Source organism: Protopterus annectens, chromosome 15.part0 (assembly GCF_019279795.1).
Source record: "Protopterus annectens isolate FY-2018-M chromosome 15.part0, PAN1.0, whole genome shotgun sequence".
Lineage (NCBI taxonomy): Eukaryota > Metazoa > Chordata > Ceratodontiformes > Protopteridae > Protopterus > Protopterus annectens.
The window spans coordinates 3,968,219-3,995,677 of record NC_056749.1 but is presented as its reverse complement, the minus strand read 5'-3'; the positions used below and the strand labels follow the sequence as shown (position 1 = coordinate 3,995,677).

General features: G+C 38.6%; 1 protein-coding gene and 1 long non-coding RNA gene across 2 annotated transcripts in view; one reads left to right on the top strand and one right to left on the bottom strand.

Annotated features, from left to right (window-relative positions):
- The window catches only part of SLC25A23 (solute carrier family 25 member 23), a 1,355,089-nt gene that overhangs the window by 1,066,135 nt on the left and 261,495 nt on the right, over nt 1-27,459 (bottom strand). The gene's annotated exons all lie outside the window — the stretch shown is intronic.
- LOC122789739 lies at nt 27,029-27,459 on the top strand. The gene is made up of 3 exons (XR_006362869.1): nt 27,029-27,131; nt 27,256-27,286; nt 27,409-27,459. It is a non-coding gene; the product is annotated as an uncharacterized LOC122789739 (long non-coding RNA).

Here is a 27,459-nt window from a genome sequence, read left to right as displayed (position 1 = left end):
TGTAATACCTTTTACTGAAACTACATAGGCTTTGCAGTTACTTAAAAGCAAAATGTGTATTGGTTCAGTAAAGGTATTACATCATGCTATGTTCCAATAAAATTGTTTTGTTTACTTCTTACACCATATAACTTGACTTTGCTTGCAAACATGTATGCTCTTCACTCTGTGAAACACGTTTTTTTCCCCTTATTTGAGCTGAGCCTGAAAATGGTCCATCTGGTTGAGCGCTCTACCCCAAATCAAAAATGTGTGCATTCATGCATGTAAAAACAAATACAAAAATCTGCCTTAGCACACTGGCCAGGGTAAGGAGATAAAATGGCAAATCATTTTGTAACTGCCAGTCTCATATATATGAGACATTAGTTCATTTTAATGTCACTTCTTTTTTTCATGTATCATCAACATAATGCCACTTTCCAGTGTCCCACTAATTTTCTATTGAAAACTGTTCTGCAACATTCTTCTCTCAAATAAAGGAGGAATAAAAACATTCAATCAGAAAACACAGATGGCCAGAATATACCTGTAATCTCCTGCATTTTGGTGAAGGAAAACTCTCCTAGTGGTGAAACCATCAAAATATTTCCCCACAAAAGTATATTCTCACCTTATCAGATTCCTGAAGCAGTTTACAACTGTATGACTGTTTGTCATGGGTTTATATAGAGTGTAGCTGTCCCTTTCTGTGTCTCTACATATCGCAGCCTAGTTGGCTCTTTGAACCCCACTGACTGGTCATTGTTGTGGAACACAGAGGGAAGGTCTCCCATCAGAAGAACTACACCCAATCTGCAGGCCTGGGCAGGTAGCCACTGGGGTCAGATGATCAAGAAGCAGAACTAAGAAAGCTGCTGCATGATCTCACCCACTGTCTATACTGCACTAAAATGTAGGTTCTGAAGCAAGGCATTCTTCACCATTCATGACCTTGTAATCTTTTTTTAACTGTTAAGGATATTGTTGTCATCAGGCTATTCCCCTGCAAGAAGCTAGAGCTGGAAAAAGACACCACTTCAGTATTCCAAAGTAAGTCCCTTGACAGGTCTCATTCATGGTCTTTCAGTGCCTCAGTCAAACCACAAGGCCTCAGCCTAACTCCAGTTGTTTTAGTACACCAGTCTGACCTCTCCATCTGAGGTTCTAAAACAGATATGTTACGCAACACTCTTTGGTGTTATACTTGCAGTACATTTTTAATGTATTCATTTGTTAGCTATGTATGTAAAATGGTTTCTTTCACACCCTCTTCAGCCATGACCTGGACCACAATGAAAAAGGATCTGAATGAAGAAATTATGAAATCAGCAAGAAAAGGACAATAGTGTTGGTGGAACTGAATTCACAATCAAGTCTTGGTCAGTACCTTCATGTGGTGGACCGTTTTCACAAATTCTCACCATGACAATGCTATATAGACTGTATTTTTTATATATAGCATAAATCATGGGAGAGATGCAGGTTAAAAAATAAATAAGACAGCTGGATGCATAGGCCCCAGGAAAAGAAAGCACCCAACACTGGTAGGTGCACTGGTGCCAGGACTGGAAAAAATGACAGTGTAGACTCCTCAAGACATGGAAACATTCCTAGAATGGGGTTCGTCCAGGCTCGGGGTAGGATGACCACTCTGTTGTCGAAGAAATAGTAGTCCACAAAAAACACAAAAACTGACAGATCAAAAAAGAGCCATAAAGATGAAAGAGCTGACTACTGAGGATATAGAAGTTATATATTGTTTATAATATACAAAAGGCCCAAAATGTTCAGATAGGGGATATTCAGACAGATTAAGAAAGAAGTTTGAGGAAAGAAAAATACTTGTACAAGAAAACTGCTAAAAGATTCAAATAAAAATTTGTACTCATTAGTACAACAGATTCATGAAAGTGATTACACAGATGAAGAAACTTTGGGCTGCCTGGAAGAAGAAGCAACAGAGGAGGTATGACAATACAATGAACAAAACGCAGACATTTCTGAAAGGTATAAAAAAGAAACATGGACATGGGAAAAAAGAGACCTGATATGGTGTAATATTTAAGCAAAGAAGAAAGCCGAACTAATCAATACAAGAAGGCAGTTCCAAAGATATTTAAAGAGAAATACAAAGCCACCCGAACATGGAACATTTCACAAGACAAAAAAAAATAAGAAAACAAAGGGGGAGAGTAGTAAAGAGCTTAAATAAGGAAGAATTTGAACAAACAGAAGCTGAAGTCATGGATTATCTATGAAGTGAAGGACGTGGTAAGCTCTGGAACCTTCTATAGGAGACCGGTACAACGGTTCAGTTGAAGTTGCACAACAAGGGAAGGAGTAGTGGAAAGTAACAAGTCTGATGCAGACAAAGTTGCAAATTGATGCTTTAATGAGTTCTGCTGTGAAGAAGCAGCGAATGAATCAGGGTGCATCTGAAGAGGATATGCCGCAGAAAGATGTTCTGGAACTTTCTGTAGAAAACCCACTGGAAATAGAGAGCAAACAAAGTGCTGTCAGTCTAGAAGAAAATGATCTAAGGGAAAAGTTGCTTGATTTACTAGAGATGTATGAGCATATTAAGATCGATTAAAGAAACTGATTACAGAAAGTAAGACCAAAATGTTAGAAGTTTGGTAAAACAGATAAACACAGTAATTAGGGCTATTAAGAGAAATTCTTGTGATATAACAGAAATAAATAGGACATATTATTATGCAGCTAAATAAATAATAGATAAAGTTTTACCACAAAAACATAGAGCAATAAGTGATAGGAAGGGAAGAAATAAAATGTCATCATGGAGGCATGGAACTGCGAAAACTATAAAGCATTTAAGACCAAGTGTCACTATTAGAAGATTATACATGCGGGAAGAAATTATCAAAAATGCTTAAAAAGATAAATGTTGTAAAAGTAACATAGAGGATCAAAGCAGATCACAATCTATCACACACTACTGCAAATAATAATATAAAAATATCAACAAAGGCAGAAAAACGTAGAAGATATGCAGATAAATATAAAAGAAAAGAACAAAATTAGAAATTCATTGATGATTCAAAAAGCATTTTATAAAAAAACAATTAAACAAAAGCAAAGGGAATAGAAATACAACCAAAAATAGAAGAAAGAGATGCATTTTTGAGAAATATTTATGATGACCCTGTGGAACACAATAAAATGTCGAACGGACAGAATAATTAAAAGAAACTGTAAGGAGCTCTAATGTGGAGGATATGAAATGGGATGAAGCAACGGCCAGAGAAAATGAAATAAAATTAAGAAAAGCTCCTAAATGGAAAATCCCAGGCCCAGATGCAGTACCTAAGTTTTGGCTAAAGCATTAACATATTTACCCAAAGGTTTAACCCTTAGTAAGAATATGTGTATCATGAATGGACATCAACCTGGTTACCAACAGAACAAATGGTAGTCCTTCTTAAGGGTGAGTCAGCAAGGCATCCTTAAAACTACAGAACAATGAATAACATGCTGTCTGATAATATATAAATTACATTTTGGAACTGATGCAGACAAAGTTTATAGTCCGTTCAAAAAAAAAACTCAGTTATGGCCACAGAACAAAAAGGTAGCAAAAGAAAGTCATACGGGATAAAGTATCATTTGTTGCTAAATAAAACTACAACAGATAATTGTAAAAACGGGAAATATCCAAGTATAGCATGGTTAGATTACAAAAAAAAAGCATTTGAGTGCATCCCACATTCATGGATAAAGGAGTGCATACAAATGTGTAAGATATACCCTACATTGATTTATTACATTACAGTGACCATGAAACGGTGGCAAACCACTTTGTAGCTAAGCCATGACAAAGGTCCCATTATTATCAAGGGATACAAATTCAAAGGGGGACATTCCAGGGTGATTCTTTGTCACCACTGATTTTTTTTCTTGCCCTTAACCCATTAAGCTGTTTACTTAACAGACTAGGGCTGGGCTATGGTTACAATTTGGTGCCCAGAAAACAATCTTGTTTAAAGACTTCTCATCTACTTTTTGTGGATAGAAACAGACAACTGGTGCCAGAGCCATGGCCTCAAGCTAAATGCCAAAAAGTGTATAGTCATCCCCTTTGGCAAAAACAAAGTGCCCACAAATTACCACATAGGTGGTAATCCATTAAGTACAGAAGAAGTAATTAGGGACCTGGGGACCCAAGTTGATAGCAATCTCTCATTCGACAACCACGTGTCCAAAGTGGTTAGAAAAACATTTTATATAGCCCACCTAATCATGAAGGGATTCACATCTAGATCAGGGGAGGTCATCGTGCCTCTTTACTCATCCCTCATCAGGCCCATAATTGAGTACAATGCCCCTTTTGGGATGTACCTTACCAAACACCTGCAGCAACTGGAAAGACCCCAAAAGAACCTCACCAAGAGGATCAAAGGGCTCAAACAGATGCCATATGCTGCCCAGTTAAAGAAACTCCAGCTCTACTCAGTGGCATACCGCCTGTTCAGAGGTGACCTGTGCCTGATGTATAAGGCCATGTCCAACCCGGAATTAAGGGACATGCTGCACCTCAAAAAATCCAAATCCCATCGAGCTACATGCTCGAGAGACTTGAACCTCAGCACTGAAATAAATAGGACATGCTGGAAGGACAGATTCATAACCCAGAGGCTCCCTTCACTATGGAATAAAATCCCAGTCCAGGTTAGGCAGAGTCCCTCATTGACTCTCTTCAAGAGGAATTTTGATGAGTGGATGGGGGATCATAGGTTTACCCCGGGTATCACTTCTGTGTCACTGTTAGACAGAGGCACAGTATACTAACCTCGAAAAAGGGCATAGCAAAATTAATTTAAAATGGGTGGCGAAATCCAAACACACTCTGGCTAGGCATATAAATGCCCTAGGGCAGATAGCCTAGTATGAACCTATGAACCTATGAAAACTGCACAGGTATCTAATGAGAAGATAAAAGTAAAACTGCAAGTAGCTAAAACTTTATCTGATAACACAAGAATGTCATTTTGTCTTCATAAATGCTTAAAAGCAAAATGTTTAAAGAAGGAAATCTGCCACTCCAAGGAAATATCAATCAGAGACAAGAACGTGACAAAGAACTTGAGCAGGAGTGAGTCTATAATATCAATCAGAGACAAGAACGTGACAAAGAACTTGAGCAGGAGTGAGTCTATAATATCAATCAGAGACAAGAACGTGACAAAGAACTTGAGCAGCAGTGAGTCTATAATATCAATCAGAGACAAGAACGTGACAAAGAACTTGAGCAGCAGTGAGTCTATAATATCAATCAGAGACAAGAACATGACAAAGAACTTGAGCAGCAGTGAGTCTATAATATCAATCAGAGACAAGAACGTGACAAAGAACTTGAGCAGCAGTGAGTCTATAATATCAATCAGAGACAAGAACGTGACAAAGAACTTGAGCAGCAGTGAGTCTATAATATCAATCAGAGACAAGAACGTGACAAAGAACTTGAGCAGCAGTGAGTCTATAATATCAATCCGAGACAAGAACGTGACAAAGAACTTGAGCAGGAGTGAGTCTATAATATCAATCAGAGACAAGAACATGACAAAGAACTTGAGCAGGAGTGAGTCTATAATATCAATCAGAGACAAGAACGTGACAAAGAACTTGAGCAGCAGTGAGTCTATAAATATCAATCAGAGACAAGAACGTGACAAAGAACTTGAGCAGCAGTGAGTCTATAATATCAATCAGAGACAAGAACGTGACAAAGAACTTGAGCAGCAGTGAGTCTATAATATCAATCAGAGACAAGAACGTGACAAAGAACTTGAGCAGGAGTGAGTCGATAATATCAATCAGAGACAAGAACGTGACAAAGAACTTGAGCAGCAGTGAGTCTATAATATCAATCAGAGACAAGAACGTGACAAAGAACTTGAGCAGCAGTGAGTCTATAATATCAATCAGAGACAAGAACGTGACAAAGAACTTGAGCAGGAGTGAGTCTATAAATATCAATCAGAGACAAGAACGTGGCAAAGAACTTGAGCAGGAGTGAGTCTATAAATATCAATCAGAGACAAGAACGTGACAAAGAACTTGAGCAGGAGTGAGTCTATAAATATTTGAGAATAATGAAAGATCAGAACTAAAATATGAATAAATGTGAATAAAACTCACTACGGAATACTTTAGAACACTATAACTAATGCTGAAAACTGCATAACGTCCAAGCTTTAAAACAATTTCCTCTTCCTGTTTTGACTTACAGTTCTGATGTGATTGACTGACCCCAAAAGGTACTGGATCAGATGGACAGGAAAACAAGAAAATTACTTTACACTTATCAAATGATACATATCAGTGTATACCAAGATTATATATTCCTTGTTCTGAAAGACGCAGGGACATTCTCAAAACTGATTGCATATATATATATATATATATATATATATATGTATCTATAGCTTCAATCAATGGACTGCATACATGTCTGTTGAGCTCACCAGGCCCAAATGTGTTTATGTCTGATGACTGAATTTTCAGAAACTCAAGTGAAGCACAGCCCCTGCAAATTATATATATCAATTCCAAAATCACACTGTAGCAGGGAAAAGGGTAAATTCCCTGATCCCCACTTTACCATGATCTCCATACAAATGCAGCACATGCTACACTTATGGCAGAGGACCTCTATGCTGAAAGGCACAATGATGTGGCAAGACTGTTGCATTGGGGATTGTGCAAACACAATACTGAAGTAGTTGAGAAGCATTGGAAACCCGAATCACAAAGCGTTATAGAGAATAATGAAGTTTATATCACATGGGATCACCCGTTATCAGCAGTTCAAAACATAGATGCAACAAAAACAAACATAGCATTCGAAGTTTATATCACATGGGATCACCCGTTATCAGCAGTTCAAAACATAGATGCAAGAAAAACAAACATAGCATTCAAAGTTTGTATCACATGGGATCACCCGTTATCAGCAGTTCAAAACATAGATGCAAGAAAAACAAACATAGCATTCGAAGTTTATATCACATGGGATCACCCGTTATCAGCAGTTCAAAACATAGATGCAAGAAAAACAAACATAGCATTTGAAGTTTATATCACATGGGATCACCCGTTATCAGCAGTTCAAAACATAGATGCAAGAAAAACAAACATAGCATTCGAAGTTTATATCACATGAGATCACCCATTTTCAGCAGTTCAAAACATAGATGCAAGAAAAACAAACATAGCATTCGAAGTTTATATCACATGGGATCACCCGTTATCAGCAGTTCAAAAAATAGATGCAACAAAAACAAACATAGAATTCGAAGTTTATATCACATGGGATCACCCGTTATCAGCAGTTCAAAAAATAGATGCAAGAAAAACAAACATAGCATTCGAAGTTTATATCACATGGGATCACCCGTTATCAGCAGTTCAAAAAATAGATGCAAGAAAAACAAACATATCATTCGAAGTTTATATCACATGGGATCACCCGTTATCAGCAGTTCAAAACATAGATGCAAGAAAAACAAGCATAGCATTTGAAGTTTATATCACATGGGATCACCCGTTATCAGCAGTTCAAAAAATAGATGCAACAAAAACAAACATAGCATTCGAAGTTTATATCACATGGGATCACCCGTTATCAGCAGTTCAAAAAATAGATGCAAGAAAAACAAACATAGCATTCGAAGTTTATATCACATGGGATCACCCGTTGTCAGCAGTTCAAAAAATAGATGCAAGAAAAACAAACATAGCATTCGAAGTTTATATCACATGGGATCACCCGTTATCAGCAGTTCAAAACATAGATGCAAGAAAAACAAACATAGCATTCGAAGTTTATATCACATGGGATCACCCGTTATCAGCAGTTCAAAACATAGATGCAAGAAAAACAAACATAGCATTCGAAGTTTATATCACATGGGATCACCCGTTATCAGCAGTTCAAAACATAGATGCAAGAAAAACAAGCATAGCATTCAATGAAGACAAGGCAAAAGTAGCACTGATGTCTGAAATTGCTACACCTAGTGATTATAGTGTCTTATGTACAGAGAGCCACAAAGTCATAAAATACCAGGATGTGCAGCAGAAATGAGAGCAATGTGGAAGGAGGATACCCAGACTGTTCCGACAGTAGTAGGAGCAACAGGTTTAATAAAAAAGAATTTACAGTTGTATTTGGATATGTTACCGATGCGTCTACTTCATATAAACGAAAACCCACTTACCTGAATTGCAAACAACCAAGATGACAACACTGAATCTTCACTTAAACGACTCCTCACATAACTGACAATTTACCCAGGAAAAGGAGGCATTTAAAACCCACACAAGTGGGGAGCTTTGCCCCACACTCCCCCAACTAATTACACTAACTCTGAGATCACACTCTAGTGGGGAGAAGGGCGAACTTCCAATGGTTATCGGCGGAGTCATTTAAATGACGATTTGGTGTTGTCTCAGTCTTCTCATTTTTGGGTGAGTGGGTTTTTGTTTATTTGAAGTAGACCCATTACCAATACCTGCAACTACATAAGAATTACAGAAGGAGCCATTTCTGGACACATTGTGGGTGCTGCGAAGAGCACTTCTGGCTAACATCAGAGATTGAAACAATATTCATTTCTTGAACTTTAATCATGCTTTGACTTAGGCATGGGGTCTATTCTTCTCACCATATTAGAAACCCAAAAGACTTGGAGAAATTAAAGAGCAAGGCTAAGTACAGAGCTTGACGTGGCAGAGTTGAAGATGTTAAGATTTACACTGGGTGTGACGAGGATGGACAGGATTAGGAATAAGTATATTAGAGGGTCAGCCCAGGTTGGAAGGTTTGGAGACAAAGCCAGAGAGGCGAGATTACGTCGATTTGGACATGTGCTGAGGAGGGATGCAGAGTATATTGGGAAAAAGATGCTAAGGATGAAGCTGCCAGGTAACAGGAAAAGAGGAAGGCCTAAGATAAGGTTTATGGATGTGGTGAGAGAGGACATGCAGGTGGTTGGTGTGACAGAGCAAGATGCAGAGGACAGGAAGAAATGGAAACAGGTGATCCGCTGTGGCGACCCCTAACGGGAGCAGCCGAAAGAAGAAGTAGAAGCAAAGTGCAATATCAATATACTGTTTAGAGCACTCAACCAATATTTTTTGCTAGGTGAAATGAAACTCAGCAACATGCTGAGGTCCCATCCAGATGGGGAAGGATATGCAAACCCCACCCAGACACTAGCTGAAGGTCAGGATTGAACCCCTGACATGGAGCTGCGAGGCAGAGATTGTACAGAGCCACCATGCTAGCTGCTGCCTTACTGAGCCTGTCACATGTGTCTGTGTATGTCTGTCTACCATAGGTTTGCAAAGTAAGTAAATGGAGGCATCATCCACTACAGCACCTGCGCTGTGTGGTTGTTTGGAAGTCACATGATATCATGTGAAGTCAGCAAAAACACAAAAAAAAGCTAGCAACAGTGTCAGACCTGTGTATACAGAAACATTTTCAGGAATCTGTCCTGCAAAAGCATCAAAACAGGAAGAGATAAATAGAAAAGGAAACGGACACAGCAGGTTAAATGTAAACTGATGCTGGTGCAAATGCCAGTCTAGAAAGGGAGTTTGAGTCACAGGCACTGAAAGTATAAAGGCAAAGCACAGTGATCTATATATAACAAAGGGGTTAATCACTGATTATATCAAGAATCAGCTTAAACAGAATTACTCTGCATACTAAAAGGACCTAAGCAGCAAGTGTGATGCAACTGCTTCTACACGGAAATAAATGGAAAATGCCAGGCCCTACTGGATTTTTTCAAACATATATATTTACAAAGGCAAGAAACATAATGCAATCTATTCATACATAAATCCTATGTTCTACACTACAACATCTTTATTAAATCATCACATTTTAATCACTAACATAAGCACATGTTGATTAATAGATAAGAAAAAAACCCTGTAATAATGGTTTCCATTGTTATTTTTATGTAGTACACATAAGTATTCTTTTAACAACTTTCACGCACTCCAGCATTATGTAAGTTGCTCAGTTCCTGCCTTCCCTTAACTCATCGCTTCCTACAAGAGTATAGTCATCAGGAAAGCAAAGTTCTTCTGTATCCTGTAAGAGAATATGCATCTGTACAGGAGACACAAGTACACTCATCACTGTTTTCAAAGTTTAATTTCGAAACTCCTGGTGCAGAGGCACACATAAAACTCAGGCAGAAAGGTGTCATCTGCAAGGTGACATGAGTTGCTAAACATGCACAGTGAAATGTTCAGAATGAGTTGTACAGAAAATGAGTTGCTGAGTGTCTGCAAAAAAAAAAAGTTTTTAAAAAACATTGTTTTAGGGTTTTTCCCCATTTTTTTAAAACAAATTAAAAATTTAAATGCCAAAAACATGGGTTTTTAAAATTAACCCCGGTTTTATGGGGAAAAAAAAATTGACAGTTTTTATTTCCCCAAACAAAAAAAATGTTTCATCCCGGGCAAAGCCCCCAAAATTACCAAAAGCAACCCCGGGTTTAAAAAAGAAATGAATAGGACCATAGCAGCGACCTCTCATTTGACACCCACATTGCCAAAGTGGTTAGAAAAACATTCTACCTTGCACACCTCATCATGAAGGGATTCACATCCAGATCCAAGGATGTCATTGTACCCCTATATTCCTCCCTCATCAGACCCATGATTGAGTACAATGCCCCATCTGGTATGTACCTCACCCGGCATTTGCAACAGCTGGAGAGACCACAAAAGTACCTCACCAAGAGGATCAAGGGTCTCCAACATATGTCTTATTCTGCCAGACTAAAGAAACTTCAGCTCTATTCAGTAGCATACCGCCTGCTCAGAGGTGATCTCTGCCTGGCAGTACAAGGCCATGTCCAATCAGGATCTGATGGACATGCTCCACCTCAAAAAATCCAAATCCATCAGGACCACGAGAGCTAAAGACTTAAACCTCGGCACAAGTAAAATAGGACATGCTGGAGGGATAGATTCATAACCCAGAGGCTTCCCATGCTTTGGAACAAGATCCCAGTTCGTATTAGGCAGAGCCCCTCACTGACTCTCTTCAAGAGAAATCTTAATGAGTGGATGGGAGATCGTACGTTTACCCCAGGGGTCACATCTGTGTCACTGCTAGACAGGGACACAGTAAACTAATTCTATTATATAAGGGGACCTTCATTGTGTCACTACTACACAGAGGCACAGTATTATAAATTTATTCTGTACATTTTTGTACCATTTCATGGGGTGGCAAAAGCCACATCACTATGGCTAGGCTTACAAATGCCCCAGGGCAGATAGCCTAGTACTATACTATGAAACTATGAGAAACTGTAAGGAGCTCTAATGTGAAGGATATGAAATGGGATAAAGTAACGGCCAGAGAAAATGAAATAAAATTAAGAAAAGCTCCTAAATGGAAAATCCAGGCCCAGATGCAGTACCTAAGTTTTGGCTAAAGCATTAACATATTTACCCAAAGGTTTAACCCTTAGTAAGAATATGTGTATCATGAATGGACATCAACCTGGTTACCAACAGAACAAATGGTAGTCCTTCTTAAGGGTGAGTCAGCAAGCCATCCTTAAAACTACAGAACAATGAATAACATGCTGTCTGATAATATATAAATTACATTTTGGAACTGATGCAGACAAAGTTTATAGTCCGTTCGAAAAAAAAACTCAGTTATGGCCACAGAACAAAAAGGTAGCAAAAGAAAGTCATATGGGATAAAGTATCATTTGTTGCTAAATAAAACTACAACAGATAATTGTAAAAACGGGAAATATCTAAGTACAGCATGGTTAGATTACAAAAAAAAAGCATTTGAGTGCATCCCACATTCATGGATAAAGAAGTGCGTACAAATGTGTAAGATATACCCTACATTGATTTATTACATTACAGTGACCATGAAACTGTGGCAAACCACTTTGTAGCTAAGCCATGACAAAGGTCCCATTATTATCAAGGGATACAAATTCAAAGGGGGACATTCCAGGGTGATTCTTTGTCACCACTGATTTTTTTTCTTGCTCTTAACCCATTAAGCTGTTTACTTAACAGACTAGGGCTGGGCTATGGTTACAATTTGGCGCCCAGAAAACAATCTTGTTTAAAGACTTCTCATCTACTTTTTGTGGATGACTTAAAACTGTACAGGTATCTAATGAGAAGATAAAAGTAAAACTGCAAGTAGCTAAAACTTTATCAGATAACACAAGAATGTCATTTTGTCTTCATAAATGCTTAAAAGCAAAATGTTTAAAGAAGGAAATCTGCCACTCCAAGGAAATATCAATCAGAGACAAGAACGTGACAAAGAACTTGAGCAGCAGTGAGTCTATAATATCAATCAGAGACAAGAATGTGACAAAGAACTTGAGCAGCAATGAGTCTATAATATCAATCAGAGACAAGAACGTGACAAAGAACTTGAGCAGGAGTGAGTCTATAATATCAATCAGAGACAAGAACGTGACAAAGAACTTGAGCAGCAGTGAGTCTATAATATCAATCAGAGACAAGAACGTGACAAAGAACTTGAGCAGCAGTGAGTCTATAATATCAATCAGAGACAAGAACGTGACAAAGAACTTGAGCAGCAGTGAGTCTATAATATCAATCAGAGACAAGAACGTGACAAAGAACTTGAGCAGCAGTGAGTCTATAATATCAATCAGAGACAAGAATGTGACAAAGAACTTGAGCAGGAGTGAGTCTATAATATCAATCAGAGACAAGAACATGACAAAGAACTTGAGCAGGAGTGAGTCTATAATATCAGAGACAAGAACGTGACAAAGAACATGAGCAGCAGTGAGTCTATAATATCAATCAGAGACAAGAACGTGACAAAGAACTTGAGCAGGAGTGAGTCTATAATATCAATCAGAGACAAGAACGTGACAAAGAACTTGAGCAGCAGTGAGTCTATAATATCAATCAGAGACAAGAACGTGACAAAGAACTTGAGCAGCAGTGAGTCTATAATATCAATCAGAGACAAGAACGTGACAAAGAACTTGAGCAGCAGTGAGTCTATAATATCAATCAGAGACAAGAACGTGACAAAGAACTTGAGCAGGAGTGAGTCTATAATATCAATCAGAGACAAGAATGTGACAAAGAACTTGAGCAGGAGTCTATAATATCAATCAGAGACAAGAGCGTGACAAAGAACTTGAGCAGCAGTGAGTCTATAATATCAATCAGAGACAAGAGCGTGACAAAGAACTTGAGCAGCAGTGAGTCTATAATATCAATCAGAGACAAGAGCGTGACAAAAGTACTTGAGCAGCAGTGAGTCTATAATATCAATCAGAGACAAGAACGTGACAAAGAACTTGAGCAGCAGTGAGTCTATAATATCAATCAGAGACAAGAACGTGACAAAGAACTTGAGCAGCAGTGAGTCTATAATATCAATCAGAGACAAGAATGTGACAAAGAACTTGAGCAGCAGTGAGTCTATAATATCAATCAGAGACAAGAACGTGACAAAGAACTTGAGCAGGAGTGAGTCTATAAATATTTGAGAATAATGAAGGATCAGAACTAAAATATGAATAAATGTGAATAAAGCTCACTACGGGATACTTTAGAACACTATGACTAATGCTGAAAACTGCATAACGTCCAAGCTTTAAAACAATTTCCTCTTCCTGTTCTGACTTACAGTTCTGATGTGATTGACTGACCCCAAAATGTACTGGATCAGATGGACAGGAAAACAAGAAAAATACTTTACACTTATCAAATGATACATATTAGTGTATACCAAGATTATATATTCCTTGTTCTGAAAGACGCAGGGACATTCTCAAAACTGATTGCATATATATATATATATATATATATATATATATATATATATATGTATATATATATATATATATATATATATATATCTATATATATAGAGAGAGAGAGAGAGCTTCAATCAATGGACTGCATACATGTCTGTTAAGCTCATCAGGCCCAAATGTGTTTATGTCTGATGACTGAATTTTCAGAAACTCAAGTGAAGCACAGCCCCTGCAAATTATATATATCAATTCCAAAATCACACTGTAGCAGGGCAAAGGGTAAATTCCCTGATCCCCACTGTACCATGATCTCCATACAAATGCAGCACATGTTACACTTATGGCAGAGGACCTCTGTGCTGAAAGGCACAATAATGTGGCCAGACTGTCGCATTGGGGATTGTGCAAACACAATACTAAAGTAGTTGAAAAGCATTGGAAACCTGAATCACAAAGCTTTATAGAGAATAATGAACTTTATATCACATGGGATCACCCGTTATCAGCAGTTCAAAACATAGATGCAAGAAAAACAAACATAGCATTTGAAGTTTATATCACATGGGATCACCCGTTATCAGCAGTTCAAAACATAGATGCAAGAAAAACAAACATAGCATTCAATGAAGACAAGGCAAAAGTAGCACTGATGTCTGAAACTGCTACACCTAGTGATTATAGTGTCTTATGTACAGGGAGACACACAGTCATAAAATACCAGGATGTGCAGCAGAAATGAGAGCAATGTGGAAGGAGGATACCCAGCCTGTTCCGACAGTAGTAGGAGCAACAGGTGTAATAAAAAAGAATTTACAGTTGTATTTGGATATGTTACTGATGGGTCTACTTCATATAAATGAAAACCCACTTACCTGAATTGCAAACAACCAAGATGACAACACTGAATCTTCACTTAAACGACTCCTCACATAACTGACAATTTACCCAGGAAAAGGAGGCATTTAAAACCCACACAAGTGGGGAACTTTGCCCCACCCCCCCAACTAATTACACTAACTCTGAGATCACACTCTAGTGGGGAGAAGGGCAAACTTCCAATGGTTATCTGAGGAGTCATTTAAATGACGATTTGGTGTTGTCTCAGTCTTCTCGTTTTTGGGTAAGTGGGTTTTTGTTTATTTAAAGTAGACCCATTACCAATACCTGCAACTACATAAGAATTACAGAAGGAGCCATTTCTGGACACATTGTGGGTGCTGCGAAGAGCACTTCTGGCTAACATCAGAGATTGAAACAATATTCATTTCTTGAACTTTAATCATGCTTTGACTTAGGCATGGGGTCTATTCTTCTCACCATATTAGAAACCCAAAAGACTTGGAGAAATTAAACAGCAAGGCTAATTACAGAGCTTGATGTGGCAGAGTTAAAGATGTTAAGATTTGCACTGGGTGTGACGAGGATGGACAGGATTAGGAATAAGTATATTAGAGGGTCAGCCCAGGTTGGAAGGTTTGGAGACAAAGCCAGAGAGGCAAGATTACATTGGTTTGGACATGTGCTGAGGAGGGATGCAGAGTATATTGGGAAAAGGATGCTAAGGATGAAGCTACCAGGTAACAGGAAAAGAGGAAAGCCTAAGATAAGGTTTATGGATGTGGTGAGAGAGGACATGCAGGTGGTTGGTGTGACAGAGCAAGATGCAGAGGACAGGAAGAAATGGAAACAGGTGATCCGCTGTGGCGACCCCTAACGGGAGCAGCCGAAAGAAGAAGTAGAAGCAAAGTGCAATATCAATATACTGTTTAGAGCACTCAACCAATATTTTTTGCTAGGTGAAATGAAACTCAGCAACATGCTGAGGTCCCATCCAGATGGGGAAGGATATGCAAACCCCACCCAGACACTAGCTGAAGGTCAGGATTGAACCCCTGGACATGGAGCTGCGAGGCAGAGATTGTACAGAGCCACCATGCTAGCTGCTGCCTTACTGAGCCTGTCACATGTGTCTGTGTATGTCTGTCTACCATAGGTTTGCAAAGTAAGTAAATGGAGGCATCATCCACTACAGCACCTGCGCTGTGTGGTTGTTTGGAAGTCACATGATATCATGTGAAGTCAGCAAAAACACAAAAAAAAGCTAGCAACAGTGTCAGACCTGTGTATACAGAAACATTTTCAGGAATCTGTCCTGCAAAAGCATCAAAACAGGAAGAGATAAATAGAAAAGGAAACAGACACAGCAGGTTAAATGTAAACTGATGCTGGTGCAAATGCCAGTCTAGAAAGGGAGTTTGAGTCACAGGCACTGAAAGTATAAAGGCAAAGCACAGTGATCTATATATAACAAAGGGGTTAATCACTGATTATATCAAGAATCAGCTTAAACAGAATTACTCTGCATACTAAAAGGACCTAAGCAGCAAGTGTGATGCAACTGCTTCTACACGGAAATAAATGGAAAATGCCAGGCCCTACTGGATTTTTTCAAACATATATATTTACAAAGGCAAGAAACATAATGCAATCTATTCATACATAAATCCTATGTTCTACACTACAACATCTTTATTAAATCATCACATTTTAATCACTAACATAAGCACATGTTGATTAATAGATAAGAAAAAACCCTGTAATAATGGTTTCCATTGTTATTTTTATGTAGTACACATAAGTATTCTTTTAACAACTTTCACGCACTCCAGCATTATGTAAGTTGCTCAGTTCCTGCCTTCCCTTAACTCATCGCTTCCTACAAGAGTATAGTCATCAGGAAAGCAAAGTTCTTCTGTATCCTGTAAGAGAATATGCATCTGTACAGGAGACACAAGTACACTCATCACTGTTTTCAAAGTTTAATTTCGAAACTCCTGGTGCAGAGGCACACATAAAACTCAGGCAGAAAGGTGTCATCTGCAAGGTGACATGAGTTGCTAAACATGCACAGTGAAATGTTCAGAATGAGTTGTACAGAAAATGAGTTGCTGAGTGTCTGCAAAAAGTTATAAACATTGTGAGATTTTCCATGTTTACATTAATAATGCAAACATGGGTAAGATACTGTCATGTGATTGACAGTGTATGCAAACACTGCATGTAATGTGACTGACAGAGTATGCAAACACTGCATGTTAGCAAAACAATAACATTAAAGCATGGTGCATTATCTGAAAACATTCTGAGATATGAATCCTTTTGGTAAAGCTGTTATGACTATAGCTATGTTTTAATAACTGCACTAATTTAATGAAAGATGTGAGACCTACAGGATTATACATGGTGCCATTTTTTTACAAAACATGAAGGCTCACAAAGTTATCACTGATATCTGTCATCTGACACACACACAGTTTTGTAGATTAATATTGCTCTTAAATATTGTGAAGCTATTATATGTGCAATTTGCATAAAGTTTGCAGTATCACTTAACAACAGTATGCTAACCCCTCTTGTCCTAAGTCTGACTCTTTTTTTCTCCAAACTCTCATCTGCTGTTTTCTCTGAATTTTTATTTTGTATATACGTTTTATGTGACTTCATTCTGTTTCTGTAAATATCTGCAACGATACAACTATGTGATTTTTCCTGCTTTTTAATGTATGATATAACTGTGTAATATTATTGGTTTTTGAATGTATGCATGTTAATATCTTGTTTTGTTTTTTTTTTTCTGGGGCTTTTCTCTGCAGGTCTCCACTGAAAATGGGCCTTTGGCTCAGCTGGACTAACCCGGTTAACAAATGATAAATAAATAAATAAATAAATAATTGTCATATATAATTAGAAAGCTCTCAAACAGATGAACAATTCAACCAGTGGCATTTTGACATTTTGGATGTGAGATACAATAATTTGTTTAACCACAATACTAATGCTTTTTGTCATCCAAAATATAGTTTTCTTTCTTATAATGGTGCTGCAAGTTCCTGCCTGAGTTTATGTAAGATGCAGCCTGGGATGTTATTGGGTCCCATGGAGGCTGTGTATTTTGCCCTTGAGTGGGTAGTGATGACTTGCTCCCTAGAGATAGGGGGCAGATGCTGGTGATTTCCTGATTTACTGATGTGGGGGACAGAGAGGTGAAGTTTTTACTGCACCTGTCTGCCAGCAGGTTGGCTATATCTACGGCAGTTGTGTATGTGGTATCATTCATCACCAGTTCTGAGCAGATCTGAGTGCTTCCTTTGAGACTACCAGTTTGGGCTCGAAGTTTGCTTTGGAGGATTTCACTAGTGCTCTTACTTGCTTGTTCAGGCTAAGGAGTGATTGCTTCCAATTAGGCACCTGCTCCTTCTGGGTCCTGGACAGCAATTTTTTTTCCTTTTATTATACAGTTTATTTATTGTAGATGTGCACCAGACAAGTTTACTCTTCCTTGAGGAGTACGACTTTGTCCTGTCGGGTATTCCTGATTCCATGCAGTTATATAAATGCTTGTACAGTATTTTGGTGTAGGTTTGGACATATGTGCCAGTTCCTATGGAGTGGAAGGGGGCTGTGAAGCTGTTTATACCTTCCCTCGGAAGACTGCAATCAGCTTTTGAGAAGTTTTTTTGTTTGACCCTAGCTGGGGGGGGGGGGGGGGGGTTGGGGGAGATGGTGACTTTGAAAGTGACTGCTTTGTAGTCAGATCTTACCAGAGAGGATGACACTGTAGAGATGGTGCAGTGGTTACTCATGTTGGTTAATACCAAGTCCAGGATATTATCACCTCTTGTGGGGGTGTCGACCAGCTGGTCCAAGACCTTCGCTTTGACGAAATCAAGGAATCTCTGGGCATTTATGTTTTGACATGAATAATTCTTCCAGTCTATGGTTGAATAGTTAAAGTCACCTAGGATCAGGGTAAAGAGTTGAATCTTGATAGAGTCGAAGAGGTCCAGATAGGTGGAGTGGGTATCTTGAGTCAAAGTTCAAGGCCTGTAGCTAGCTATGATTTCAATAGGGGCCTTGTCAGTAGTTAACTGCACCTGGAGAGTCCCCTTGTGCCATATTGTTTGACCAGCCTGGAGGTGTGCATGTCTTTAATATATATTGAAACTCCATCTCCTTCTGCTTTGCTGCCCACGGTTTGGGGGTCTGAATGTATGACAGAATGAGTAACCAGGTAAGGTTGGGGTGCTCTCTGCAGCTTTGAACCAGGTTTCTGTGACTACACAGATGTTAGCATCTTCCAGGGTTAAATATGCTTGCAAATTAGTGCAGTTTCATGTTTAGCTCCTAGTGTTTAGCAGCATGACCTTTAATTTGAATTTTGATGACATTTTCATGGTAGTAGTTTTGACCTCTTGGACTGGGAATTTTTTCCACCAACACTCTGCTATCCTCAAGTTTTAATACTTTTCCCTTGTTCCGTAGTTTTGTCAGAAACATTTTTTTCTGTTGGTATGACTGTATCTTTACTAATACAGGTCTTTACTGCTTTGTCGTGGAGAGATGCGGAGATGACACATGATCTGCCCTTTTAATTAACAAATCCTGCTCTGAAACTCCTGTCCAGTTGCTTATATCTGCTTTTGTAAAATTAATACAAGCTATTTCATTCCAACTTCTTTATTTAGTACAGGAGATGACTTCCAGCAATGCAGAGAAAAAAATAAACCAAATCCACTTAGAGGTGTTTAACATATGTCACTGGGGGAATACGTAAATTCAAATGACAAAAGGCTGGAAAAAAGCAAAAAACTTAAGTATGTGTTCAGGTTGTTGTTGTTTGTCTTTTGGCTTTTCCCGGTTAGGGGTTGCCACAGCGGAACTCTGGTCCACTAATGATTGGCAGTTGTTTTTTATGGTGTCAAGTTGCTAGCCCAATGCCCAACCTTCAACAAAGGCATGCCCATTCAACACATATCTTTTGAACGCCCACTCAACCACGGAGAGGACATGCAGACTCCATACAGAAGGCACTCCCAACCCAAGCTGAGAAACGAATGGGAGAACCTCTTGCTGTGAGGCAATCATATGTACTGTCGACCAAGTCATATAGACCCATATATATATATATATATATATATATATATATATATATATATATATATATATATATATAAACAAAAAGAAAAAAATTGTTGTACAGGAATGATATCAGCATATTTTAATAAGCCATGGTGCCATGGTTTAAACAAGCAATACCAGTTTGAATCCTGTTTTCTTATTTTAGTAAGAATGTAAAGTGATCTTTGACACAAATCTTGCATAAGAAGTTATGACAACAGTATATCGTATTAATATGTATGCCAATATCATTCCTGTACAAATAGTTCTACCTTTTTTTGCTTTGCTCTTCTTTAAGGAAAGTCCGCACTACCCTTAAGACAGGAAAACTATATTCTTCTCTCTCTGTCTCTCTCTCTCTCTCTCTGTCTCTCTCTCTCTCTCTCTCTCTGTGTCTCTCTCTCTCTCTCTCTGTCTCTCTCTCTCTGTCTCTCTCTCTCTCTGTGTCTCTCTCTCTCTCTCTCTCTCTCTCTCTCTCTCTCTCTCTCTCTCTCTCTCTCTCTCTCTCTGTGTCTCTCTCTCTCTCTCTCTCTCTCTCTCTCTCTCTCTCTCTGTCTCTCTCTCTCTCTCTCTCTCTCTCTCTCTCTGTCTCTCTCTCTCTCTCTCTCTCTCTCTCTGTGTCTCTCTCACCTCTCTCTCTCTCTATATATATATATATATGGTTCATACTGAAATTTCATAATAGTATCAAATTACACAGCCAGTTAAGAAAATAAATTCAAACAAAAACTGAAACCCAAAATCCTGATCACGCACAATTACATACACAGCACACACAAACAGACACACACACATACCCTCTACAACTCAAATATAATATATATTAATCTCTGTGTGCCTCCACACCCCTACTTAAATATAACAACTAGATTGCACAATCAGGCATACATAAGCACCAGCACCTCGCACAACATACACACCACACACACAAACATCACAGTCAACACACACCGACAGAAACCCCCCCCCTAAAACAACATATACATACATACCCAAACTCACATCACACATACACACTAATCAAGACTAATTCATCTTCCATATTATTTTTGATTTTCCAGCCTTTACTCTGGTTTTAATTCAAGACTTCGTTTTTTTTTGAAATACTGGAAATCACTCAGTATTTCAAAACTAATATATATATACGTAAAATGTTATAAAACTGAAGTGCAAGTACTACCTATGCAGTTCCAATAAAAAATGTCCCAGGAAGCAAGGTACTCAGTGCTCCGTAATTCAACCAGCAAAATTCATATGGTATAATCCTTGTCTCTTCAGACCAAAAAGGCAACACAAATCCAAATACATGTAGTAATGCTGTCCAAAAGAAGACAAACCAAACTGTCGACCACAGTTTATTGCACAAAATGTGTGTTTGTTGTGTGTTGTGTGTTGTGTGTTTTGTGTGTGTTGTGTGTTTTTTGTGCAATAAACTGTGGTCGACAGTTTGGTTTGTCTTCTTCTGGACAGCATTACTACATGTATTTGGATTTGTGTTGCCTTTTTGGTCTGAAGAGACGAGGATTATACCATATGAATTTTGCTGGTTGAATTACGGAGCACTGAGTACCTTGCTTCCTGGGACATTTTATTATTGGAACTGCATAGGTAGTACTTGCACTTCAGTTTTATGACATTTTTGGAGTTGTGCAAGTACCTTTGTATTTTTGTGGTGCTCTGTTTTATCTTATTAATATATATATATATATATATATATATATTTAACATTTGTTAACTGGGAAAGTCCAACTTGGAATGAAGCCAACTTTCAGCGGAGTACCGGGGAGAAACACTCCAGATGCATGTCTTTGTAACATGGAAGGAAACCGGAGCACCCGAAGGAAACCCACACAAATGCAGGGAGGACATGCAGACTCCACACAGAAGGCACCCCAGCCGAGAATCGAATCAGAGAACCTCTTGCTGTGAGGCAACAATGCTATCGCTGCACCACTGCACTGTCTGTATAAAATGTTAAAGGTTATGCAACCCCACAACACTCAAGGCACCTCCCTCTACTCTTATAAAATTGCTAAGTTTTTTAACACTCTTCCTCAACCCATAGTAAAAAACCCTAACTATTATCATTTCAAACTCCTCCTAAAAGAACATCTATCAAATCATTGGCTCTGCTCCTGCCATACTCGTGGCTAAGTCTACCCACTCTCCATCTATTCTCTTATAACTGCTTCTTATCCTATCTAGCTCAACCCCATGGCTACTGTTTATTTTCCACTTGGCTAACGTTTTATTATACTTCTCCTATTAGCAGCTATTGTGGTCTTAAATCCTAGGAAATCAATGGTCAAACACTGTTTTTGAAACTGTATGTCTTGTTTGTACCATAATTTGTTTTCTTTTTCTTTTTCTACTGTGACTTATCAAACATTAGTAATATTGTTAATATTATGGTTATTTAATTTTCTCAACTGTATGTTTGGAGCTTTTCTCCCCAGGTCTCTGTTGAAAGGGTTTCTATCCCAGACAGACAGTGCCTGGTAAGCAAATTTAATAAATAAATATATATATTAATTTCATCGTATGAAAGTTGTACAATGCACCAAAGTGCAAAACTACAATCTCCAGATCTGAAAAATGTCGACTGCCAATGTTGCAAATCCAAATGAGTGAATGCACATTGGCATTCACTCATTTGAATTCGGCATTCCAGGTATGGATCACACTATAGCTGGTTTTGGGAAATGAACCCTTTCCCTTACTGTACTGCACTCTCTGAGTTTACATATTAAAGTAGCTGAGGGGTGCAGCCCCCACATGGGGAATGCAGGGTTGCTTGCCCTCCTGTATAACGATCTTTGGAGACATTCGGAAATGTCTCCTGACATTCACAGTTGTGCTGCATTTCAAAAATGTCGACTCCGTTTTTCCAACTTACCATTTTCAATCATGGTCTGAAGAAGTGCTGAGTAGGGGGGTTATAACTTCTTTTGCTGTTGAGGCGATGCCTTTACTAATCAAGTATGCTACGTAGAAAGCTTTCCTTACTACAGTAGACACATGGTGGTTGAATTTAAGGTCATAGTCAACTTGTGATCCCAGGTCCCTTACCACTTTATGGGTACTTAGGGTATTGTTGTTGATTTGACAGTGTAAGGGGACATTGTGCTGAAGGGGATGATGATTTATTTGTTTGTATTCATTTTGAGACCATGACTAATACACCAATATAATATACATAATATATATACATACATACATACAGACATAATATATATTATAATACCAACCAACCTATGAACCTCTATAAATAAATATATATATATATATATATATATATATATATATATATATATATATATATATATATATATAGATATAGATAGATATAGATATAGATAGATATAGATAGACATAGATATATATATACAGTGAGGAAGGGGCAGATTCCCACTCCCTACTGTTTTTTGACCTTCTACAATATAGTGCCAGAAAATGAATCATATGATTACTTGATCACTTCTGACAATGCTTCCACACATACAAGTTATTATATTTATTCAGTCTATGTTTTCCTAACTTTCACCAGTCTAATTTCCCAGCATATTAAAAATCAAGGCAGATCAAATGGACATTTGGCAGATTTTATTTATTTATTCATTTATTTATTTATTTTATTTTACATTTGTTAACCGGGTTAGTCTGGCTAAGCTTTTGGCTCATTTTCAGCAGAGACCCGGGGAGAAAAGCTCCTGAAGACTAGAAATCAATTTATTAAATTTTAGTAACATAGTAACAATCAGCTATAGGACCTTACAAGCAGAGACCTGCAGAGAAAAAAAGCTACTCAGGCAGTTATGTTATACAGAGTATTAACAATTGGCAGACAAGTATGTGAGTTGTTACAAACAAGGTTTTAAACAATTAGCAGAAGAAAATGTGACTAGTTACAATATTATTTAAGCTGCTTAGAGCAACATGAGTTAATAGTTAGGCAGATGCTTATTTAAAGTGGGTCGGATCTAGTTGTACAGGAGTTTGGAAACAAGAAAGGAAAGTAAGAATGGCTAGTAGGAGATGTAGGGGAGGTAGAGTATAGGAGACAGACTAGACAGGTAGGTTGTTTTGAGACTGTAAGAATGAAGAGTGGTTGGAGATAGAAGAAGGGAAGAGGTAGAGGGGAATAGTGTTAGAGATACATTGAGTGAGGTGGTGAAATAGGTGAAAGGATGGTGGTTTCAGGGTGGTTGGCTACAGTGGCAAGACCACTTTGTTTTTAGGTATTTCCTTGTGGCTAATATGAAACTTTTGCTGTGCTGGAGGGTTTTATTTCCAAGGGGAGTTGGTTCCAGGATGTAGCTGGGTTATAGTTATAGAGAAGACAGCCTATTTTGGTTTTGGGTTTGTAGATGTCTAATAATTCTTGATTTGAGCTGCGTAGCATCCTAGCAGGGGAATATTTGGATATGATAGTGGAGAGGCTGGGGCAGAAGGATGGTAGATAGAGGATAGAGTGGATGATTTGTAGTTGGTATAGTTGGAGCAGCTGAGGGAATTCTAGCCAGTCTAGTTGCTGTAGTGCTAAGCAGTGGTGTGACTTGTAGGTTTGGTTAGCTGCAAATCTGGCGATCTTATTATAGGTAGTTTCAAGCTTGGAAATAAGTGCAGAATTTAGGTTTGTGAATATGTGGCAGCTGTACAGGAGTGTTGGAAGTAATAAAGCCTGGGAGAGAGTTATTCGGGCAGTGTTAGTCAAGTATTTCTTGCTACGGAAAAGGTGTCCAAGTTTCTGATGAGTTCTTTTTACCGAGTTAGTAATATGGAGATCAAACTTAAGCTGATCATCTATTGTAACACCTAGCAATTTAGTACTAGATTCAGCTAAGATGATAAGTGTTGTTGCAGGATAAGATGGCAAATGTACTTTTGAGTGTGGTGATGTTTTTAGGGAGGAAGAGTAGTAGCTTAGTTTTTTTTTTTTGGATTACGTATTAGTTTGTTATCACTAAGCCAAGTCTCAATGGTGTGGAAGGATGCCTGGGTAGTTGATTGGAGGTCAGTTGGGTTGTCAGCAATGGTTATAACAGCTGAGTCATCAACATATTGCATAAGAGATGACTGGGGACAAGAGGAGTAGAGCAAGTTGGTGAAAATATTAAAGAGTAGAGGTCCATGTATGGGCCCTTGGGGGACTCCCATTTGTACAGTGAGAGGGGAGGATAGTGCAGAGAGCCATTTAACTGATTGCTGGTGGGTTGAGAGATAGCTGGAGAACCAGGAGATAGTAGGGGGAGAGAAATGTAAGTTAATGAGTTTATCTAGGAGGAGTGGGTGAGAGACAGTGTCAAAAGCTTTAGGAAGGTGTAAGAATAGGGCATGAGACAAGTTTATTGTTATCACGAGCTAGGGAGACTATGTTGATGAATGATATGAGTGCAGCAGTTGTACTATGCTTGGGACAGAAACCATGTTGTGTGGGTGTGAGAAGGTTTTCCTGGTGAAGGTAATGCATTACCTGCTTGTGAATGCATTTCTGTAGGATTTTTGAGAGTGGAGAGAGTATGGCAATCGGTCTGAAGTTGGATATGTCTGAGGCGTTGCCCCCTTTGTGAATGGGTAGAGTAAAGAAATTCTTCCACACAGTGGGGACATAGGATTCAGAAATTGATCAGTTGATTAAGATGGATACAGGATAGGCAAGAGGTTCAGAGGCAATCTGCAGGAAGTAAGAGGGTAGCTTGTCAACAGATGGGAAGCAAGGTTTAAGTTTAGAGAGTAATGACTTTACATAGTTAGTTGATACTGCTTTTAGAGAGGAGGAATTAGGAGAGTTTGGAAGAGGTATAGAGTTTGTGGGGGTACTAGTGTTGTTTCTGGGGGGAGAGAATTTATTATGGAGGTTACTGAGTTTATAAAATGACTGTTAAATTTGCTGGCTATGTCTTCAGGTGTTGCATTGGGACATGGGTTAGGAGAGGAAGGGTTTCCTGAATGAAGAGTCTGTTTAATAGAGATCCAGAATTTCTTTGAGTCTGATTTAAGAGTAGAGGGAGGACTGGCATATAAGTTTATTTTGTTATAATGGATATTTTTTTTATTTATTTTATTTCTGAGTTCTTTATATTTCTGAAGAATAGAAGGGGTCCTAGTTTTAGTCCACATTTTCCAAATTCTATCCCGGCCTTTCATGAGGGCTCTGGTAGATTTAGTGAGTCAGGGAGCAGTATTAGATTTGATTCTAATTGTACGAAGAGGAGCAAGGGAGTTAAGAATGTTCAGGAATGTAGTGTTGAAGGACTGGACAGCTTCATCTAAAGGAAGAGTGGTGAGGTAAGACCAGTTAAGTTTGGAGAGTTGGTGAATAAAGGAGTTAGGACAGAAATGAGAAAGTGAGCGGGTGGTAATAAATTTGTTAGGTTTGGAAAGGTGGGGAGTATGTCTGGTAACTGTTATAGGGCAGTGGTCACTGAGGGCATTTGGAAGGGTTTGGGAGTTAGGATAGTTTTGAGGGTGGGAGACCAACATCCAGTCAAGGAGAGAGCTAGGTAGGTGAGATTTATTAATGTAGGTTGGGGTTGTGATTAGCTGGTCAAACCCATGTAGGTTTATACAGGAAGTAGTGTTGGGAGTTTGTATTGTAAGTCAATCAATATTTACATCTCCCAGTATAATTATTTCATTGTGGATGGTATGTGAGAGGTGAGATAGGATGTTCTCAAGTATGTTAATATTTTCACCAGGGGGAATATAGATTGCTCGGACAGTTATGGTGTTGAAACTGTTAAGTTTGAAGTTGGTCAGTAGGAGTTCAGCTGGTGAGAAGGAGGGTAAGTCTAGCGAGGGACTGATTTGGGAGAGACAATTGGAGTAGAGTATGGAGACTCCTCCTCCTTTTCTTTTAGGTTGATCTAATCTAAGTATATTATAGCCAGGAGGGATGATTTCACTGTCCAGATGGTGTGGTTTTAACCATGTTTCAGTTAAGGTAACTATGTCAGGAGTATAGTTAGCTATCCAAGCATGGAGTTCTTGAACTTTATTTACAAGGCTCCTGATGCTGATAGAGCAGAATTGTACTTGTTTTTGTGGGTTGGAGGGGTTGGCAGGTTTAGATACAGGGGGGGTTACTGTTCAGGGTAGTGACTGTAGGGCCTGTGTTAGGATGAATGTCACAGATAAAAGTAGAGGTTTGTGATGGGTATTCATTTGAGTAAATATACTTTGTTTGTTTGTTTTAAAGGGGAGAGGGGAGATATTTTTATTTTAGGAATGGAAGTGGTGGGGGGAAGGATGGAGGGGCAAATTAGTAGATAGGGTTGTGGTGTAGTACTTGAGTTAAGAGTGGTGTTTGAGGGATGGAAATAGGCAGTAGGTAATTGTGAGTGACAGGAGGTGATGTGATAGAGTATAAGGAGTAGAGAAGGTAAGAGTATAGTTTGAGTTGTAAGAGACATGTCACTTTATGGGATGTAGAACACAGGATGAGAGGAAGGGGTGGCAGTAAGGTAGACAGGAGGTGAGGTGATAGAGTATAAGGAGTAGAGAAGGTAAGAGTAGAGTTTGAGTTGTAAGAAACGTCACTTTATGGGATGTAGAACAGAGGATGAGAGGAAGGGGTGGCAGTAAGGTAGATAGGAGGTGAGGTGACAGAGTATAAGGAGTAGAGAAGGTAAGAGTATAGTTTGAGTTGTAAGAGACATGTCACTTTATGGGATGTAGA